This window comes from Lagopus leucura, unplaced genomic scaffold (genome assembly GCF_019238085.1).
Source record: "Lagopus leucura isolate 7727_CA_CO unplaced genomic scaffold, USGS_WTPT01 Super-Scaffold_73, whole genome shotgun sequence".
Taxonomy (NCBI): domain Eukaryota; kingdom Metazoa; phylum Chordata; class Aves; order Galliformes; family Phasianidae; genus Lagopus; species Lagopus leucura.
Genome location: NW_024962252.1, coordinates 20,718,363 through 20,741,445, shown reverse-complemented (window position 1 = coordinate 20,741,445; position 23,083 = coordinate 20,718,363). Strand labels below are relative to the sequence as shown.

At 37.6% G+C, this 23,083-nt stretch overlaps 1 protein-coding gene across 5 annotated transcripts in view; it reads right to left on the bottom strand.

Moving 5' to 3' along the window:
• The window catches only part of ADGRB3 (adhesion G protein-coupled receptor B3), a 449,865-nt gene that overhangs the window by 374,839 nt on the left and 51,943 nt on the right, over positions 1–23,083 (bottom strand). The window lies entirely within an intron of this gene.

Here is a 23,083-nt window from a genome sequence, read left to right as displayed (position 1 = left end):
CCAATAGCTTCAGAAGAGTGCTCTGAAAACACAGTATGCTGCATAGAGGGCTCTCTTTCACCAGGCAGCAAAATTCCCAGCTGCAGGTGTGTTCTTCGTCTCTTATTCTAGCTCCTACTCACTTGTTTGCTTGACTCAGTAATGAGATTAGGTGCTTCTGTCCACTCAGCAATTAGTCAATTTTACTAACTTTACTATGTTATCCTAAGATTTCAGGTATAAAACTGCCTTTTTTGTTTTTTAAGAAACACGGTGAAAGAAATATAAATACATGCTTTTCCTGCCCTCCTCTCTTCAGCAATGCTCTGTGAAGCATCCCTCTTTCTCCAGAGAAATGTGGTATGTGCCCACCTGTGGCATAGCAGCTCCAGGTCATAACCAGCTTTCCCCCAGAATACACCTTCAGCCCTGCTTGGAGCTCCTCTCAGCCTGGCAGCCCTTCAGTCAGCACCATTTTTTAAACAAGCAAATTCTCCCTTCTCTCTTACTTAGCTTGCAATAGAAAACCAGCTATGGGTGGATTTTAGGACGGGTGGTCTCCCTGGAGGGAAATCTCAGAGTGGCACCTGCTTTCTGCCCATCTCATGGATCTCGTGTGGGAGGAAAAGGCCCTGCCATGCCAGGTGGTGACGTTGAGCTAGAGAGCAGAGCCAACTATGAAAGTACTGCTGGAGAGTTTTAAAGCCAACCAGAAGGATATGTAATGAGCTTTAAGCACTTCCAAGGTTAGGCAGCTGCTGAGCAGGGGTGTTTTGATTGCCTGGATTCATCCTCAAATTGAGAGTAACTGGCTTCTACCATGAAAGCTAATTCTCTGTGATGTCCCAGTGTGCCATTTGTATTGTGCCACCAGGGAAACTTGGGCGTGCTGTGCTTGCCTACCTGATATGAATTCTTCTTTGATAGATAGCAGATTGCCTATTAGTTAAAGCAGTATAAATGTGGTACTTGCAGTTTATATACCATCTGAATATTCACAGTTCTGCCGTGAACTGGGGAACTATAAAACTTGCAAACACTGATTTGATAGCAGACTGCCTCTGGGGAAAATCACTTCTTTTGTTAAGGCAATAGCCTTCTGCCACATGGAAATTACGTTGCTGAAAATTCCCTTCTGCATTGTCCATATAATCTCTGCTTGTTGATTTTTATTTTGTTGTTTGTTTGTTTGTTTTTACTTTTCACGTTAAAAGATAATGCCTTGAGCATCAAAAGATAATGCTGGCAGATACTTGGTGACACCCTATTTACAAAGGAAGAAATACAAGGACACTTTTATTTGAAGTTAAACAATCAGTCGTATAAATCAATCAGGTTATGATTACCTAGTGTGAGCTGTCACAATGTTTGGTATTATATTTGAGAGGATTTTAATTTACAAAGAACCACATTTATGAGGACATGCATGAAATAAAACTGCAAAATCATAGTGAAAATGTCTTTAGGCAGTACTGATCAGTAGAGCTAAAATTATGATTAACAACGAACATGCAGTATATAACTTATCTGTCTGCACATTTAACACTCTGCTGCATAAGAGCATAAAAATAAGGTGGCTGCAGGTTTTGCTGATGATAAATTCCGTTCCTCGTGTTGCAGTGCAAAAATATCTTCTGCTGCTTCCTCTTCTGAAGAAAGGAGCCATTGACATGTAGAATATGGACAAAAGGAAGTGGCAAATTTATGGTATATGAGATCAATTGATTGCAAAAATGTGTTCATCTACAGAAATGGCCCTGACTCTGAACCCCATATTGCTGTGCCTAAGAGCTGTAAAAGTAGCATAGGAAAAAATGCTGCTTGAGCTAGGTATGATTAGTACATTCTGTCTTGAGACAATGCAGTGGGAACAATGACTTATTCCCTGGCGCTTTCCTAAAAACTCACCCTTTGCCACTCCAGGCAGAGCTGCATCACCATGACTATAGAAAGCAAAGAAAGGATTTGAAAGAAGGGATTTATGTTTCAGCATCCTTCTTCTCTTCCCTACTCTATACAAAAAGGGAGCATACAACCAAAAAATCTACATAGGAAAAAATGTGAAAATGTGACACATTATGAATGGCTAATAAAATGATTCAGAGGTCAATACATTCTCATCTTACAGTCTCCATAAGCAATTTTACTCTAACAGGTATTACACTGTTATTGGTATGCAATAATATAATTCAGCGTGACCAATGGAAATGGTATTCAGTACTAAATCGCCAGGAAAGCAGCAGGTCCAAACTATCTGCATCTCATTTCAGATTTAATTATTGCAATAACATCTCATTTGCTTCAAGGTATTATAATTATCTTCTCATTTAAATTGAGTGGTATTTTAATATGAAAGCAGTTAATGAGGCAATAGGTTGAAAACGTCCATAGCATTGGGCTTTAAAGTAGAACTAACTATTTTAAAAATTGATCATCACTGAAAGTTAAATGCACTTTCATTCTGCTACATGCAGAGTATACAGTCAAGTGATTTATATTCATTTTTACAAATTGCAGGAGTTTTAAGTTAAAAATTGGTAGTAAATGCTGGCATTAATCAAGAGTTCTTCTGCTGCATTTTCCATTTAGACTGTACCAGGCTGCAATTTAAAATGTAAATGTTCATTTAATTTGAAGACAAAGAAAAAAAAAGACATTTATCATAGCAAGCTGTCAGTTTTCTTGCACATTAATGAAAGTATGCTGATCTATTTATAATTTATCTAGATGGCATAAAGAATTTATTCCATAACGCTGTGTACAAACATTAACATTTTATTCCCTAATTTCTACTGAATTGCATTTCTTCAAAATATTCATTATTAAAAAATAATACTCTTAAAATTATTAATAATTGATTTTGAATCATAAAGCATTCTCTAGAAATATTAAAATAAATTATTATTATGATTTGCAATTTAAAAATCCCCCAAAGCCCACAGAGATGTTCCTTCATGACTGTGTGACAGCTCTGTAACACCCATATCCATAGTCCAGGATAAGAGATTTCCTAAGAAAGTAAATTACTCCTTTTTATGTCACTGACTATATTTTTGTTGTTATTAAGCAACTTATTACAGGCATCTCAGTCTGCTCTAGTTATTTCCCTGAGGATTACTTTGAGACACTGAAACTGAGTGGTACTGTTTGCTAAACCATTCCTGTCTCTTATATAAATCTGAAACACTTGATATTTTTTACGTTGACAATTTCTATTTGGCCATTAGATACCAACAACATTTTAATTTTTCAAATTTATCTTTGTAAAAAAAATTTTTTTTAGTATTACAACATTTTATGTTCAGCACTTAGAACTTAAGATGACTCAGGACTACAGCAAAAGTTATCTGTTCCCTGAGCACCAGGGATCAGTCATAAGGAAATGGTTTTAAGAAATAACATTTTAAGGAATATGATGAGGTTACCATTGATTGATTACATTGCTTTTTTCCTAGCTTGCTTGAACTATTTACTTCTGTTCTTGTTCCTAACACTTTCTTTTCTGAAACCAGAGGTTTTCTTCTGTCTTCACCACAGTCATCCTTTCCCCAGTTCTCATTTTCAATGCAAAAAGATGTTTACAGATCAGAAAATACTAGCCTTGTCAGAATAAAGTTGTTTTGGCTTTTTTTTTTTTTTTTTTTACTTTACTTTGAAGTGAATTTCAAGTGAATTCTTCTAACTCTATCAAATATCTCTATTAAGTACTATTAAGTAACATTTCCTTCTCATCCAAACCTAAGTATTTCCATCAAAGTTAACCTCTGAGAACAGAGATTATCTCACAGAATGTTTTATATACATCTAATATACTGATATCACAATATTGTTCCCAAACATTTTATTGAAGCCTATATCTTTTTTTTTTCCACCCTACCACAACTAAATGGTAGACTGCTTCCAGTTACTTCTGTGTTTCTGCTGATTATTGCCTAGCTCTAGTTTGCAGTTTCCTAAGCAATTCAGCTATAATAGATACCTTTCAAGTCCCTAATATATTTGGCCTTTCCTGCCTTTCCCTGCTCCAATCTGAGTACCATAAAACTTTCTATTGCTAGGTTGTGTGTTTTGTTTTTTTTTCATGCACTCATGGTAACTCCCTTAAATATGTTACCAGCAAATGCAAATCCCAGTGAGACATATATGCTTCTGCAGTACCTCCTGATTAAGATGTCCCAGAGTTACAGTTCTGTCTCCTGAAAATACTTTTTTTGCATACTATGCTCTACATGACTTATGCATGCTGTGATAATCAGTCATGTTGCTTGATAGCTATTTTAAGTTCTTGCTTTTTTTTTTTTAATAGCAAAATCGATTCAATCAGGATTATGTACAATAACCTTTAGCAATTTAACATTGTCCAGAAATGTTCAGCCTGTGGAGCAGCTGTAGTAAAGACACAATTCATCAAAATCTCCTAGCACTGAAATTTAGCAAACACTGTCATCACATTGGAGATCTTGCTGATACTTGCCATTAGCAAACATTTGTAATTTGAGGTTCAGTTGTAACAGAAGGATAACCACTTGCTAAGATGGTGCTACCACTTCCTCCCCAATGACTAAGCCAAAAGCTTTCTCTATATTTGAGTTCAGCCATACAGGTACTGGATTCCACTTAAAAGTTCTCTTTCATAAACATCTGGCTGGTCTTTTAAGTTTCCTGCCACCAGTATTTTTTCTTTTTTCCTGTGCATCGCACTGTAGTGCCATGCTTTCATCTGCCCAGGAGTTCAAAGCAGGAATACCCATGATCAGTCACACTGTTTGCTGTTTCAAATGCTCCATGCTGTTCTATTGGGTCTGTTATTCTATACTCTTACGTAGAAATTGGTCTACAGGCTCTTATTCTCACAAATGAGGCCAAAATTTAGGCAAGTGGTTTCATATTGCTATATTATTATTCTCCATTTCTGGGGCATGCATTATTTTTATCTGTCCTAACCCACTGGAGTAAATCTTCACTTTTTTTTTTTTTCTTTCTGATAAATAGGCTAGCAAATCTTGGTGTCTTGAGAAACAGGGCTCTTTAATTTTAGTTTTGCCCTTCCCTCTTGATAAGCATTACTGTCCTTTTCTCTTTTCTGCCTCATTTACATAGTTCACACCATTTGCAGAGAGGATGTTAGTTACAGTGTTTTCATCCTACTGTGCCTCTCCTGAATGGATCCAGATACTCTCATAAACACCAGCACTTTTCCTTTGTGCTAGGGCAGAGCCATCTGTAGTGACAAAACAGCATTGCAGAAGTCATCAGAGTACTGAACATTTCATCCAGCTCTGTGTGCAAAAGCCAAATGTCAGGTGCCAGATTCGTGACTCCGCAGGATATAAATATACCCTTTCTGGAAAGGTCAGGCAAGATTATCATCAATATATGAAGCAGAAAGTGACAACGATGTCCATTTCAGTACCTACAGTTGTTTGTAGATTTATAATTTGCTGTGCAGTTGTTGTACAACCACCATAATGATTAGCCAACATTCAGTAACATTATCTTCTGAATCTACAGTAACAGACTTTCACAGACTTCAAATCACTTCTTCGCCATGAAGGAGCAGCTTCCTTTGAAAATGGCTTCTTTTCCCTGGTAATACAGAGCCAAATATATTTTATACATTAAGTTCTTGAGTTGTCACCAACCACCAGCTTGCAGGACTTGATTCCAATGGGAGTTACCTAGAATTTGTTGTCAGTTATTGCTGGGTTGTTACTCACGGTGAGAGTTTTATTTATTTATATATTTATTGGACTTTAATTAGTTTTAAATACTGGTATTGAGCTTTAATTTATCCCTGGGGAATCATACAAGATTGCCTAGCTGAAACATAATCTGATGGTTTCTTATCACAACTACTTGTTCTTTGATGCTGATATTCCATCCAGATGTTCTCTTGCCTGAGGTAAATAATTCTTACATGCTCTATGACTGAGGCCATTCTCTGATTTCTATCATCATTTCAACAAAAACTTTTGTTGGAGTCCTCCCTAACTTGTCTTCACTGTATCTGAGGCTACAGTGGCTCTCACTGCAACAACTAGCTTTCATGTTTTCCTGTCATCTGTCTCAGTAAACACAATTTATATGAGCATAGACTCCTAACTGGCATTCATATGCACTGAGAGAAAAACTAACAGCACCATAGTCTGTGGTTCTTCTGGGAACTTCAGCGTGCTTCTTCTATATATTTATATGTAAATCTGATTTAAATTCGGATTCCTTTTTCAGAGCAGGCTGTTTATCAAATAGTGTCCCCTATATCCGCTCCCTTAAGACATGATATAACAAGAACTATTCACCAGAATACAGAATCTACAGAAGATTTGCTCCTTCATAACTGCAGTGGATTTTTTTAAAGCACAAGTACCCTCAGCTCTGTTCACAATGCTGAAGCAAAGGTAAGCTTTAGAGAAACACACACTTTGTCTCCTACTTCTTTTTTGCACAGAAGATCTACAACCTCAGACTCTCACGTCTACTGAGTCTGCATTCTGTTTTTGCTCTTTTCTGTAAAATTCAGACACCTCCGTAATTCAGATACTCCAGTACTTCAGTGCTGCAATGAAGAGTGCTGCAGTAAGCACAACTGAAAGAAACAAAGCTTTTATGTGCATACAGCATGTTCAAACTCTGTTATTTCCAAACTACATCAAAACCAACTTCAATTATGCCCTTAGTCGACACTAATCTATGTCCTTCATGATAACTGTTTTTTATACAAAAAAAAAACAGTTCTGTAATAACCTCCACTACTTTTCCCTCAGAAAAAAACCTAAAAAACAACAAAAAAGGAAAACTAAAAGAAATAAATAGATAGAAAAAAATGTCAGTTACAGCTAAGAGTGCATATCAGAAATTTAGAATAAAGCACAAGACAGAAAAACGACAATTCTTTCAATCTCCTCATAAAGTCAAAATGACGGTTAAACTGAAAATAAATTTAGGTATGTTGAGAAACATATAGCAGACTCCCTACACCATCTAAATTCTTGTACTGTAGTAACACCATGGAAAAACCATTTGCTTTCTGCTAAGATTTTCAGAAGTTGTGATTCCAAATCTTGTTAAGCTGATTTTTTTGAACATATTGTCTTCTTTTTTTTCTTGCTAGTTTCACACAGTGAAAGATATTTCACACATTTCTTTACCTTGGCATGTCTCAGAATATGGAGTAAGAGTAAGAATGCCAATGTTTTTGTGAATGCACATATTTAACTTCTTCACTACCTCTCTTGATTAGCTTTGGAAAGAATGTCTTTTAAGAAATCAGAAATGCAACATAAAGTTTCATCACTTTATTATTGTTACTATTGCATAAATAATAGTTATTTTTTTCTAACCGTACGTTTTCAGGTATGCAAGCCTTGTCTGGAAGCAGAGATAGGGAGCCTGAAGTGAAAATACATGTAGTAAACAACAGCATAAATTGTAAGATTGTATCTGTATGCACCATAGCAGTGTGTTAATACCTGATCTATTGAGAAAAACAGCTCAAAGGATGCAGTGCCCATACTACATATGCATTAAGCAACTACTTTAGATAAATTTTTGAATGATATGGAAAGCAGAAGAAACCATAACATTCAGCTACACTCCTGGAGTGAACCTTCTGGTCTTATTTTATTTCAAAGGAATACCTGGTGTGAATTCTGAGCTCACTCCTTACCATGCGTAAAGCAGAGATATTGTGGAGATCCTTTTAGAATGTGCACTCCTAATCTGAGCTTAAATGACCACAGAAGCACACAATAACTTGTCTCACTGATAGACCTAGTTAAGTAGATCTTAACAGCAACACTTTCCATCTTCACTTAGAACTGACTGTACTGTACAACTGAAAGCTTACTCCTATCTCCACCCACTCCCCTTAGCTTGTAAAATAAAAGGCATAATTTTTCCTGCAAAGTTTCCACAATTCTATCCTTAGACTATCACGGCACCAGCACTGCTATTTGCTAAACTTATTCAACTTTGTAACTAAGTAAGATGAGAATCTGATTGTCCTCCATTCAGTTTAGTCTGTCCTACAGCAGAAACATGGCCTCAGTTTGAAAATTTTCTTACATGAAGAAATAAATGGAACTCAGACAAGTTAGTAAGCACATGGCAATTTTGTTTCAAAGATTGTTCATTGCTATGGTTTTTTTTTCCTACCTAACAGCTCCAAATTAGCAGTTAGAAATGTATTACATCACTTACTTGCTACCCATAGAGCTTCTTTCCTTTATTCTCTTCCTGAAAGGACAGAAAGGTCGTATTTTGACTTGAGGAGCGAGAGTAGTTTCCTCTCACAAAAGAAGCTCAAAAAGGCAGTAAAAAAAAAACTTCTGTAGGACTCATTTACTGTAGAAGGCAACATTGGAACAGGTGGAAAGCACAACTAGTTAACCTCAGCACAAGTGTGCTTATGCATGCATAGAGTGGGAATGTTTGTTTGCTTATGGAATGCTAAACAGCTGTTGTCCATTGTTTCTATTTATTTATTCTATTTTTGATGTCATTTGACATAAAACATTCTGGCTAACTATAATAGCAAGGAAAAAGCATAGGAAGATATTTTTCCTTTTCCATTAGCACTTCCCCTCTTGGCCATAGCTGTCCCATGTCTGCTCCTACCCAGTGGGGTGAGCAGAAGGGCTGCAGCAGACTGAGCGTGGGAAGCAGTGATTTGCAGGAGTTCTCTTCCGGAATGCTCCAGCACTCCCCCTCACTGCATTGCTCTGGCTTTGTGGGCTTTTTTTTTTTTCTGCTTTTCATGATAAGCCAACTTCTCTCTGTGTAGAAAGGCTGTGGGTGTATTGTGCTTGATCTGGCATTACGAATGTAAAAGAAAAAAAATCTAAAAGGTTTTTGTATCTTCATAGGAAATCTCCATTAAATTTCAATGATGACAGAAGTACAAGTTAGGGAAGAGTGCTACATTAGAAGAAATGCTGAAGTAGCATAGGAACCCATGCATGTAGGTTGCTCCAAAATTAATGTCTATTTATTTCCATGGAAAATGCAACAGATAGAAAGAACACAATAATATCATTCAATTGAGCAAATTCTCAGCTACAAAACACTATTTTGCAACACAGTCACCATCATTAGCTATGTATTTTCACCAGTGGTAAACGAGAGTTTGAATGCCACATTCATAAAAGTCTGCACTAGCAGAGGTGACCCAATGTCATGGTGACCCACTGCTGAAATGCACCACTCACTGCCTCACTGTGCCAACATCTACTCTCTGTTTTCCACAAGTGGTCAGCAACCACCAGTGAATGCCAATCGGTGCCATTTTCTTTTGTATGGGGAATTCAATGACACACCTTGACTTCATACACACTTGCATGACAGAGGACACCGTGTTAGACCTCCTAGCTGCTGCCAGTTGTCACGCAGCAACAAAATATAACTGAATATTGATGGGAAGGTTCAACCCCTACTGCTTTACCACAAACACTCGCCTCAAATGCTGCAGGCCAGCATAATGAAATAAGAGGGACAGTAAATAATCTTTTCCTAATATTTAGTCTAAATCTACCCTCTTCCAGTTTAAAGCCATTTCCACTTGTTCTGTTGCTACTTGTCCCTCACTAACTTTCCTGTATGCCACCTTCAGCTACTGGCAGGCCACTATAAGGTCCCCCTCGAACCTTCTCTTCTCCAGGCTGAAGAGCCCTAGCTCTCTCAGCCTGCCCTTATAGGGCAGGTGCTCTAGCCCTCTGATCATCTCTAGGAATTTCCTCTGGACCTACCCCAACAGCTCCATGTCCTTCTTGTGCTGGAGCCCCAGAACTGGATGCAGTCTTCAGGTGGACCCTCAAAAGAGCAGAGTAAAGGGGCAGAATTACCTCCCTTGAGCTCCTGGTCACATTTGTCTTTATGTAACCCAGGATAGAGTTGATCTTCTGAGCTGCAAGCTCAACTGTCAGCTCATGTATAATCTTTTATCAGCTGACACCCCCAAATCCTTCTCAGGGCTGATCTCAAGCAATTTTCTGCCCAGCCTGGATCTGTGCTTGGGATTGCCCCAACCCAGGTGCAGGATCTTGCACTTGGCCTTATTGAACTTCATGAGGCTAACATGGGCTGATTCTCAAGCCAGATCCCTCTGGATGGCATCCCTTCCTCCTAATGTGTCAGCTGCATCACCACCCAGCTTGGTGTAGCATGCAAACTTGCTGAGGGTGCAATCCATCCTACTGTCCACATCCACATTATCTACAAAGATGTTAACTAGCACTAGTCCCAGAACCAATCCTTGAGGAACACCACTAATCACCAGTCTCCATTCGGACATTGAGCCATTCACTGCACAGGTGAAGTTGCTGGACTTTATTAGACTAATGTCTTCTTTCAGGCCAGGGCAATTTGAGTGCCTCTCTGTCTTGACCAAGTTGATAATGTAAAGTCTCAATCTTCCATAAGAACAGAAAAAGCAAATTTAAAAGATTAGTCAGACAGATGTGTGCACCATACTGAAAGAAAAACAACTGAAATTAACACACACTAAACTCATTTTTTTATTTTATTTTATTTTTTTCAGAGACTATGTCTTACATGCAACTGAGTAGTAGTAATGCAGTAGAGAATCTAGAGCAGTTATTCAAGTTGTTGTGTTTAAGTGCTTATGGATCAGAATAGATACTGGCTTCACTTTGTAAAATGAATATCCTCCTCATGACAGGGAGATCAGAAGCACTACAGAAAAATCACACTACTCATTTTCAAAACTCTTATGGTGTGTGTCAATTTGTACGTTGCTTCAATTTTCATTAATTTTGAAATAACATAACCACAGAAAATACAGTTGCACAAGGACTTTTAGAGATAATTTCAAACGCTAAATGAACGAAAGGAGCCTATACCTGTGAGAATAATTAAGTTCCCAGTAATCAGCTATTATTTCCAGGATCAAATCATTTAAATATCAGCTAGTTGAGCTGAAGTGTGCAACTGGAATCTAGAAAGAGTGAGAGCTGACATTCTGCAGCTAATCTTAACAATTCAACATTTAATCTAAAGTAAAATAGATATGACATGACATTTTTGATTGAAATACATTTATATACATTTATTTTTAAATTTAAAATACTTAATTTCAGCAGGTGTATGATCAAGTCACTCCCATTTATCATGGCTCTTTGTTTTTATTGCCTGCAATTGGCATAACTCACAAATCCTTTAGAACAATTTAATGTCAGTGATGGTCTTTAGACTTCCTACAATGAACAGTGAAGTTTTACCAGAGAGCTACTAACAATGATACAGAAGCAGTCTGAGTACCATTTATGCTTCTGATCTCAGTAAATTTGGAAAAGGAGTATAAAAGCTGTGCTACAGACATAGATTGCCCCTAAATCGCAGAGTTAATTCAACCAGATGATGAACTACAATGGATTTTAACAGCCGAAGTCCAGACATGGAAGGTACCACAGCCCTAGCTCTCATGAGTTACCTGTTCAGATAGAAATAAATAACTGACAAACTGCTATGAAGTAAAACATTTAAGTTTGATATATAAAATAGCAACACTAAAACTGGCTTCTATATGATGAGAAATGGTTTTTATTATTATTATTTGTGATTAATTCTCCCCCCTGGGAAGCATAGTATTGCATGAGCTCTATTTTCTGCTCTTAATAACAGTACATAAAATTCTCAACCACTTTAGAGACTGATATTGCTCAAGCTTTGTTTGAGCACAAGACTACAGCCAAGAAACAAGGATATTATTTATTCCAGTCTCCTTATCTCCAACTGTTTTCATTATGAATGAAATCAGGGTAATTTTCTGGCAAAGTCTGAGTTAAAGTCTTCCTGAAGCCTCAGATTTTGAGAAGGGGAACAAGCAGAGAACCAGACACATGTTCCCAGGATTCAGGGGCTGCCTTCATGCCTGGCAAAGGCAAAAAATCTTGTTTCCAATACACTGACAAATCCCCCAAGAAGCTCTGCTTATACTGCAAAACTACACTGGCATCTTTTTGACTATGTTTATAAGTAGTGATCACGTTACACAGAGATATACTGAGAATCACTGGAAGTTTCTTGGGCAAAGTAACACAAGAGCAGTTTATAGTCTATTCAAGAACGTCTTTGCTGTTACAAGAAAGTAGTTGCAGAGAGAAGTGGACTCTGAAGGAAACTGAGATTCAAGTAGTTCTCTTATCACATTCTCAAATGGGAAACAGAAGGTTGATCCACCATATGATGCTCTGAGATATTAAATTTGAATGGATGAGCTACAGAGGAAGCTCAAAGCAGATGTCCAGTCAGAAACAAATTAATCCTCTTTTCTCTCAAGGAAGTAAAAATTGTGAAATCTCTATCTCTATTCAAGGGGCAGTTTTCCCTAACTGGGCTGGTTTTAACCACTCCGCTGCTGTTTCTCTCATAGTGTTTAGCTTTTTAGCAGGAGAGTGATTTTTGCTTTGTAAGTTTTCTCAACCATATTATTTAGCCAAGAAAAAGCTTGTTCACTTATAGAAAAGCACAGAGCACCCTGAAGGTTACCATGCCCTCACTGGAAGGTAAGATTTAATTAACTTGTTGACAGCTGGCCCCAGAAGTTTCTTGAAACTGCACAAAAACTGAACTCAGATGCCTGACATCTCTACTGTTGAACTCTACATATGAATCTCTGGAAGTACATGTAAAAATGAATATATACAAGGATTGAAAGGTACATATCAAGCAGATAAAATCAGCACTCAGAGATATACTTTGTCTGCCCTCTCTCTTGTTTAAGCTTGCTTGCAATAAAATTAAAGCATCTCCTTCAAATCCATCAGTTCCCTGAGCAATCCAAGTGCACAAGCTCCCAAGCACTTCTCACCCCAAAAAGCCGCAGATGTTTTAGTCACAGTGCAGCCACAGACAAGCAACAACAGAATTATAACAGAGCTTATAGCAAGTGAAATTCAAAATGCTGCTTGCTTTGCTGCTTGCAGTGATAACAAAATTATGAGAGCAACAACAAACACTGAAATCGTTCAAGCAAACAAACTAGGATATGTAGTAGATTTCTGTGGCAGCCGCCTCCCAGTGCTTTCTCTAGGCTTTCTTCTTCCCTTGATGTAATTTTTTCCCTTTGACCACATCTCATTTTACATCAAAAAAGTCATTCTTTCTTGTTGAATGTGTAAATTGGATGTACAGTATGAATGAAGAAGGGTGAAGTAACATGAATCTTATTCTGACAAATAAAAAAACCGGAAAAGAAAATTAACCCAAATAATCTAGTTGCACATATTCAGAAATCTTCGAAGAGCTATGTGCATATTGTAAGTTGCAGCTGGCCTGCAGGCAGCTTTAATTTGCATGAATGGCTCTAACACAGAAGCAAAGGACTGGAGGACTAGATGACCTTGGTAGCTTTCTGAGGGTCACTGAAATGCAGTTTCTTCAGTCAGACTCAGAGGGACTCCTTTGATATGATACATATGATAAATTTCTTTCTAAAGACTTCTCCTTTCTCTGGTAAACATAATTCAAGTGCATTAAGACAATAGTATTTTCAGTCGAAATAGGACTGTTTCAGAAATTTGAATATTTCCTTCTCCATATGTTATCTTTCTGTATTCTATTAACAAAATTAATCTTGAGATTTTAGCAGAACCTTTATTTTGGAGCACCGAACAGGCTCCTGTTCAGTGCCACTAATACCCATCATGAGGTTAGCCAACATAAACCCTGTTTTGTACAAGATTCTGATGAATTGTCATGAAATCAGCATGTGAAGATCCATTTCACGCCTCCTTTTCTTCCCAAATCTGAGATAGAGTGACACAAAATACGCAGGTAACATGCTGCAGGCAGCAAAAGTGGCAGCATCACCAGGGTCAGATATCTATTTCCTAATTAATTCAGACTGTTTCTGCTCACTACCCACTGATTAAGTCTGTTACATTTTGGCTGAATACCATTGAACTGAACGTGCTTATCATCCATGCTGTTATTCTACATTAATGCAAAAATAAATCCTTCCATATATATCACCCTAAGGAGAAAAAAAGAAAAAAAAAGAAAAGAAAAAAAAAGTTTTTAAAAAGCAAAGTACAAAGAATGTGCCTAACATTTAAACACAAAACCAAGAAGATTCTATAGAACTGAAATCCAAATTCCTATTTTAACAAGGAGAATTCCTATTTTTTGGTGATAGTTCAAGATTTCAATTAGCTCAGCTGAGGCAATTGGTAGGTTAAGTGCAGAAGCCAACAAAAATGATGAAACAACACAAGCTAAATTGCCAAACATATGCAGAGCTACTCCACTGTTCCATCACATTTAACCTTCTAAAAAACCTGAGACGTTGAGACAAAAAGATGACGGTGATGAACAGAAAAAGGCACATTATGCACAACTCTGCTCAATTTTCTTGACTTAGAAATAATATATGTTTATCCACTCATTATTGGTTTGTAGATTTGTTTACTGCACTCAGAAATTGAGATAAGCTCTTTAGAAAGGTTCCATTCAGTATAAAACATAATGGTTTAGCTAGAATCCATTCTGCTTGGCAAAATGGATTGTCATGGACATGTCACTAGTGCATTCTATTTGTAATAGCTTCCTTTGAATTCAGAGTCCAGTTCAAGGTCTACATCCTACACTTTTTTTTTTTTTTTTTTTTTTTTTGTAGATAGGACCATTCTGCTTAAGTAACTTCAGACAGTTGAAAATCAAAAATCATAAAAACTAGTAAAACATAACAGGAAGGGTTTGATCCATATTCATTGCTAAAAATATCTCTAAGAAATGGACTAATAAAAAAAGCCTTTATCAAATTCTTCAGAAAGCAATTTTTTCTTTGGTACTGATGGCAAAATACATTTTCTCAGTGCCTCTCAGCAAATGAGAGCAACAAGATTGGATTCTACATTGATGAGTGAATACTGCCACACATGTTGAGATATTTAAAACAAACAAACAAAAAAAGCAATTAGAATTTCTTAGTATTTCGTATACTGTTCAGCTCCAAATTAGGATTTGCAAATGTGTTTACTTGAATGATGTAAATTACTCATTCAAGGATGAATAGGGGCTATTCTTGAGGCGAGAATAAGAGAATCTACCTACTGTGGAAGAAGGGACAGGCAAATCAGGAAGAATACAAATAAGTTGTTAAGATATGTAGAGAGAAAATCAGAAAGGCAAAAGCCCAGCTTGAACTCAACCTGGCTGCTAGGGTAAAAAGGAACAAGAAACTCTTTTACAAATGTATCAACAGTAAGAGGAGGACCAAGGAGAATCTCCATTCTTTACTGGATGAGTCTGGGAATGTTACCACTGAGGATAAGGAAAAGGCAGAGGTTCTGAATGCCTTCTTTATGTCTGTCTTTAAAAGTCAGACCAGTTATCCTCAAGGTACTCCTCTCTCCACCAGCTGAGACCTGGTAGTCTCAGCTGCAGAGTAGACAAAACTCCCCACCATTCAGGAAGACACAATCAGAGATCTACTACTTCAGCTGGACTGCCACAAGTCCATGGGGCCAGATGAGATTCACCTGAGAGTGCCGAGGGAACCGGTGGAGGTGATAGCCGAACCACTCACCATTATCTATCAGCACTCCTTGTGGACTAGTGAGGTCCCAGAAGACTGAATGCTTGCCAATATGATTCCCATCTACAAGAAGGGTTGTAAGGAGGATCCAGGGAACTACAGGCCTCTTAGCCTGACCTCGATACCAGGAAAAGTTGTGGAACAGATTGTCTTGAGGGAGATCAATTAGCATGAGCAGGACAACAGGAGGGATCAGGCCTAGCCAGCGTGGGTTTCATGAAGGGCAGGCCCTGCTTGACCAACTTGATCTCCTTCTATGATCTAGTGACCCATCTTGATCCACCTGGTAGATGAGAGAAAGGCTGCTGATGTAGTCTATCTGGACTCCAGCAAAGCCTTTGACATGATCTCCAACAGTATTCTCCTGCAGAAGACAGCAGCCCGTGGCTTGGATGGGTACACTCTTGTCTGGATAAGGAACTGGCTGGAGGGCCAGGTCCAGGGAGTGGTAGTGAATGGAGCTAAATCCAGATGGCAAGTGGACATGAGTGGTGTTCTCCAAGGGTCGGTGCTGGGGCCTGTCCTCTTCAGTATCTTTATTGATGACCTGGATGAGGGCATTGACTGCATGCTCAGTAAGTTTACAGATGACACCAAGTTGGCTGAAAGTGTGGATCTGCCTGGAGATAGTGAGGCTCTACAGAGGGATCTGGACAGGCTGGATAGCTAGGCTAAAGCCAATGGAATGAGGTTCAACAAGACCTAATGTTGGGTCCTGCACTCTGGTCACAACAACCTCAGGCAACACTACAGGCTTGGGGCAGAGTGGCTGGAAGACTGCGTAGAGAAAATGAACCTGGTGGTACTGATTGATGCTCAGCTGAACACGAGCCAGCAGTGTGCCCAGGTGGCCAAGAAGGTCAATGGTATCTTGGCTTGCATCAGAAAAAGTGTTGCCAGCAGGAACAGGGAAGCGATTGTCCCCCTGTACTCAGCTCTGGCGAAGCCACACCTTGAGTACTGTGTCCAGTTTTGGGCCCCTCACTGCAAGGAAGACATTGAGGCCCTGGAGCGGGTTCAAAGAATGGCAACAAAGCTGGTGAGGGTTCTGGTGCACACATTTTATGAGGAAGGGCTGAAGGAGCTGGGACTGTTCAGTCTGGAGAAGAGGGGCCTCAGAGGAGACCTTATTGCTCTCTATAACTGCCTGAAGGGAGGTTGAAAGGAGCGGGGGGTTGGCCTCTTCTCTTGTGTAACCAATGGCAGGACTAGAGGGAATGACTTCAAGCTGTACCAGGGGAGATTCAGGCTGGATGTTAGGAAATACTATTTCTCTGAAAGAGTGGTCAGGCACTGGAATGGGCTGCCCAGGGAGGTGGTGGAGTCACTGGCCCTGGAGGTGTTCAAGGAACATTTTATTGTTATATTGAGGGACACGGTTTAGCAACAGCTATTGGTGATTGAAGGTTGAGTGGACTAGGTGATCCCATGGATGTTTTCCAACCTTGGTGATTCTATGATTCTATGCACCTAGACTCTGCTTATAGCCCTTGGGAAACCAGTATAGCCAGAGGAGCCTGGAGAGTAAGTCCAGATTCTACTGCAGTCCTGTTGAAATATCCACATTAGTAATTCTGTAATATATCATCCTCATCCCAGAAAATCCATCAAGAAATATAAAATTTTGATAGATTGGCCCATCACAAGTTATAATTAATCTATTCATCCATCCTGCAGCTTTCAAACTCCTGCAGTTTTGCAGGGAATCTAGAATAACAATTTTTTCCTCTGAAGTTCCAGGTTTATATATTCACATAATGCCATGCCTGTGAAAAATAACTTTTTTGGTATGGAAAACAGTATGAAAATGAGTAATACACACTGTAAAATGGACATTATAAAAGAAATACTCATTACCTAAAAACATATAATCAGCTTCAGTAAAGTTTTCAAACATAAATGTGTACAACTACCAGTGCTAGCCTTCCTGAATTCTACAAGCTTCAGTTTTGAAATTCACTGTTATGGCCATGCAAGTCCCATCTATTTCACAGGTAACTTAGCTTATCTTCCAAATTCATCTGATGTAGATACTTCCTCGGTACTGTTCAGTTTTAGAGGATAGCTGATAAGTAACATTATATGCAATTGCATCAATAAATTCTGATTACAGATCATTTCCTGGGTGAGGTGGGCAAGAGGGAAGTCTCTTGCAGTATCCTGGGAGAAATGTGAGCACAAATGAAATCGCTAACTCAGATCTTATGTTTAGAGGCTGCCTTTCACAAATGCTTTTAAGACTGATGTTCTACACTTGATTAATAAATTATTATTCAAATAATAAATTTGACCTCAAAATACATGAGCTTTTCCATCCTTTAGAATAATTAGTTAAACTTTATCATCTCATACAGTACTTTATATATTTCAGTTCATATTACTACTAGCATTTTCCATTGTGAGTAAATAAAAAGCTACTTCTATTTTTTTTTTTAAACAAGATTTTCTTCACCACTTTTATTCATAAGTCAGCACTGGAGTTGATTAGAATAATTTCTTTCACATTAATTGTGATTTACAAGGTCACTGTAACATTTCAGAAGGAAAGAGGCAAGTGGACGATTCTGAAACATTTTTGAAGTCATTCTCAAAATCAAGTTTTTCAATATTATCTTTATTATCTTCTCACATATTTTTAACAAGGTCAAAATTTTTTTACACAGTCAAAAGTTGTTTTAAATATTTTTCTCCAGGAAAACATGGGCATTTCTATCTGATTTCAAATGAGGCCAAAGTCTGAAGTCACAAGAGACTTTGCAGCATTTAACTTTTAATCTCTGAAGAACTCAGCTTTGAGGTCTGTCCAAAATATCATTTGGCTCATACTCGCTTTGTAAGAGGATCTGTCATAGAAAAAAAATGTTGATAAGTAAAAATGTCCGTACTCTTACATGATACTCAGATGATCTTTTGCTAAGTCTACAAACTAAACAAGATCATTCTGAGGGCTATTGTACTTTCTGGCAGTTATATCATCACAAGTGAGCTGCCTAATTACATAAGCAGCCATGATATTTCTGGGTCAGTTGACAATTGCATTTGGAGGCAGAGGAGTCCCTAGGAATATCTGAAAGTCAAAACTGGCAAAAGCTACATCTGCAGTATCTCTGTATTTAACTTAAGGGGCAATGATTCAGTCATTCAACATTTGTCCACCAATCAAGCAAATGCCAAGTCATTATGATAAGCCTCTGGACTCAAAATACAGATGTGATTTTGTGCCTTCACAATATAAGGAGAACATCACAGATATTAAAAAAAATGAGTGTTCTCTGAATGTATTGCACTGTAGACAGGATTTTAAGAAAGAAATCAAAAGCAGAAGTATACGAACATATTAAAAACACTTTTCCTGAATAAAGATGAGCACCTAACATATAGAAACAGAATTGCACACTGAGATGATGGTAAATTTGAGCTTCAAATCTTACCAAGGCGAACAGTTAGAACTGTTTCGGGCTCACTGTTCCCTCACAGTTATTTCTACTTTTTCAATTCCATCTTCAGAATTATTCTTCACATACCATTTTTTCAATAAGATGACAACTTTTTTTTCTTTTTTTTTTTAATATGTATTCAAGCACAGTTTTCTGGATTGAGGAAATTTAGTGCAGGGATAAATTAAGAATTCACTTTTGTTTGAAAGGACACTGCTGTCCATAGACTTGCTGTGCACTAGGGTACCTTTTTCTACACTACAAGCAATCCAGGAATTAATCCACCAAAATTAACTAAGGAGAGGACATGAACTGCTGAACTTTGTGGCTTTAGCTTTTGCCTTATTCTTCTTTCTGCAGCTACTTGCTGTTGCTCCAGCCTCATCCACTGCTGGACTTCACCATCATTGGCATCTCTGACAAAATTATGGTATCAGAAGATAACAAAGCATACAAATGGAAGATGAAGTATTTATAGGACTTTTCTTATTAGAATTGTTTGCATCATACTTTATTTCTGTTCTTAATTAGTACTGATGGCACAAATGTAAAAAAATACCAATTTAGACACAAATACTGCAGTCTTCACTCAACAAAAACCATCCATTCTCAGTTTAAGTGTGATGTTTACATAAAGATTAAAATTAATCCTTGCACTTCAGATGAAATGTCCCACCCCATACAACTTCACTTGCAGCACTTGAAGAAAAAAAGACACAAAGCCCATATGTGAGTCAGACCAAACTGCCACTTTAATCAAACCTGTAGTATTTGGCTGCAAAACCCTACAAAAGAGAAAAAAACAGTAAGGTAAATTGAACAAGCCAGGACTGCAATCACATAGGGAATAAATATTGGAAAAACAATACTCTGAAAAGGCTGATGCTGAGAGAATTAAATTAAATACCCATGGAAGTTAATTACTGGGAAAGGATAGTGTGCAAAAGAGCAAGAAGACAAATAAAACTGCTACAATCTAAACTTGATTCCAACTATCCCGTCTGTTGTCTGGAGTGCATAAATTACAAATGACTAATCTGACAGAACAGATCCTCAATAAATGCAAAAGAAATAACAATTTTGTCCACAACTTTCCTGCTTTACTGAATTTCATCTGTTTTTAGGAATTCTTGATAAGTACCTTGGTTTTACAGATTAGAAAATGACTTTTTTTTTTTTTTTCCCCTGAATATTATTTTCTGCAGAGAAGCCATCCTGTGCATCCATTCCTATTCTGCAGGCCATGGAATACCAAAACCAGTTGAAGCATCCATTTAGTATTCCTTACTTTTCTGATGAAAATCACCCCATTCTGGATTACATTTATCAATTTAGCATTCATACAAAGTAAATCCATAGCAAAGACCACCCTATAAAGAGAGACTGAGGAGTATAATTATGTGTGCATACTTCAGCTACATTTGTTGCCTCTCTTAGACTGTTAGAAGGAGAACTCCTATTTTATAGAAACACATGGAAGTAGGCAAATGATTATGAAATTAAGTGTGGAAAGTATATTGATCCTAACTAAAAGACTATGGTTAAAAGCTTTCAGGTCTGTGTTGTGCTGCACTTGTGCCTTGGCTGCAGCATAAGCTTAGATGACTAATTGTAACAGAGAAAGCTGCAGGCAGCTCCTACTCAGTTCTGGTGATCATATCATCTGTGTGTCCTTGTCTTTACCTTAGAGTGAAGCAGCAAGTTCTTATAGGAGTGTATCTTTGATTGATGAAATAATAAAGAGATGCTTTCTTAAAAAAAAAAAAAAAAAAAATGCTTTCTTTCTTTTGAAGACTGAGAAGGGATCTTATTAATGTTAATAAGATATCTTAAGTGTGGGAGACAATGGGACATGACCAACCTCTTTTCAGCACTCTGTGGGGACAGGACAAGGGGAAACAGCCATAAACTGGAGCATAGGAAGTTCTGCACCAATATGTGAGCAAACTTCTTTACAGTAAGGGTGACAGAGCACTGGAACAGGCTGCCTAGGGGGGTTGTGTAGTCTTCTTCTATGAAGATATTCAAGACCCATCTGGATGCCTATCTGTGCAGCCTGTTGTAGAGAGCCTGCTTTAGCAGGCGGGCTGGACTTGATCTCACTTTCAGTCTTTCGACTGTCACTTTCAGTCACTTTCAACTCTTCCAATTCTGTGATTTAAAAAAATCCTGAAAGAGCTCAGAAGATTATAATGTAGTGAATATCTTCACAGACAAGATCTGCACAATGTGCTATGCCCAGTCTGGATGTCCAGCTAAACACAGTACACAATGTGGAGTTTCCACATCTGAAGGGACAAAAAATTACCTATCGTTGCTTTGTTTGTTTGTTTGTTTTCCTGTGATCTTCAATTAATACTATTCTAAGGAACACTTCATAGAGTCTGAGTTCATTTCCTACTAGGATCATAAAGAGCACATCCTTACAGAACAGAGAGAAAATGTCTGGGCTCTATAACAAAGACCATAGAGACTTGAAGTCAAATGGCTCTGAACACTAAAATTCTTACTACAGCTCTGGTAATATCATGGCTCTCAGTACAGTAGAAATTTATTTTGCTACTCTCCTTTTAAAAGCCAGTTATAAAAGTGATACACTGCTCACAGTTATACAAACTTCCATTATAATTATTCCCATGCTTGCTTGTTCTCAAAAGCAGCTTAATTAAATATTTAATGGTTATTTCTATGAGATCCTATTTTAAATAGATTGTATTAAGAAAAGCAAACTAAACCTGTATGTTAGAGATATTAAATGAGTTATAAAGATTTACACAGAAACACAGAAAAACTTTCAAATTATGCCAGTGAAGCACTATGCATTCAAAACCACTATAAGAGGTTTAATATTTTGCCATAGTCCTGAGCACAGACTGTATCATGTGATACACAATGGGTAGACAGTGAATATCACATACCTTGATATTAAGAAGGGCTTTTACATTCTGTCCCCTAATATTCTTGTCTAAATGACTGAAATAAGGATTGAATGATGGGGTGAAGAAGGGGATAAAAAACTGGCTAGACTGTAAGTTAGCCTCAGAGGGCAGCAATTAGTGACACAAACCCAGCTGGAAGATGGTTAAGCAGAGGCATCTGTGGTGACAGATAGTAGGGCCAACAGTATTTAAAGTCTGACCAGATGGTGGGCCAGAGCACACTCTTTCATTGAAAATAGAATCAGACATAAAGGTGGACAGCAGTGGGATGAGAGATAAAGGACAAGAATTGCAGCACAAATTATTCCAACTTGATGTACAGGAAAAAAATAAATAAAGTTGGTTAAACACTGGAACAAGTTATCCATATAAGAGAGGGAGATACATCCTTGGGGATATTCACAGCTCAGCTATAAAGTCCCTGGGGAACTTGATCTCTCCTTACCTGGAGAAAAGATAAATCTTTAAAACGTTCAGAACCTGAATTTTCAACAGGTTATAGAGCAGCTGGAAAAGGAACTGTCTTACCATCCTGCAAATGTTTCCAAAATCTCAAACCCTCTTTTGTCCCTGTCCTTTACAGAATTAAAAATAAAAATTAATTTTAAACTTTCACAAAACTTGATTTTTTTAAGAAAACAAAAAGAAAATTTGGTCTAGGTCATTTGGTTATGACCTTTTAAGACAATTGTTTCACCAGGATTAGGTTATTTTTCAAAATGTCATTTGCTGGTGAAAAAAGTGAAGCCTTTCATTTTGAAAAGGTCAAAAAGCTTTGACCTTTTCAAAACTCTTTTGAGAAATAAAAAAAAAAACTGTCACGAAAGTTGGTTTTCTGAATAGCTGAATGTAGTTGTAACAACAAAGCAACTCCATTGTGAAGATCCACTGCTTACATTAAAAACTTTACAACATAACTTTCAGTAAAGACACCAAGTTGGACTCAAACACTGATTCTTTCACCTTTATTTTCCTGCCTAAAGTGAAATTTTATTTTCCTTCATGAATAGCAACAACCTATTATGAAACAATCTATCCTCAGTTATTAACATATATTTACTTGTGTCCGAGACTAACAAAAGCAATGATGAGTAAAAACGCATAAAATTCTGGATATTAAATACACTGATGGTACAGATTAGTTAAAGATAAGCTAAAAAAAGATAAACTTTATT